Source organism: Macadamia integrifolia, chromosome 1 (assembly GCF_013358625.1).
Source record: "Macadamia integrifolia cultivar HAES 741 chromosome 1, SCU_Mint_v3, whole genome shotgun sequence".
NCBI lineage: Eukaryota > Viridiplantae > Streptophyta > Magnoliopsida > Proteales > Proteaceae > Macadamia > Macadamia integrifolia.
The window spans coordinates 25903726-25903969 of record NC_056557.1 but is presented as its reverse complement, the minus strand read 5'-3'; positions in this window follow the sequence as shown (position 1 = coordinate 25903969).

Sequence of the window (244 nt, the reverse complement as noted above, 5' to 3'; positions counted from 1 at the left end):
GATTATTAGTTAATTAAAACACTTTGGTACTAAAAATGCCACTCCATATGATCATTCACATGGAGCATATGTTGTAGTTTCTAATAGTCAAACAATTGATTGCCAGTTTCATTTTATCTTGTCATACTCACAGCTATAAAATGTGTAACAGCCGGGTGATATAAAATGGCCTTTCGTGGGTTTGCTGGCAAAGTAGGATCTGTAATGTCCTGCGAATAGCTGATGCAATTAGGCCCAAAGGCCC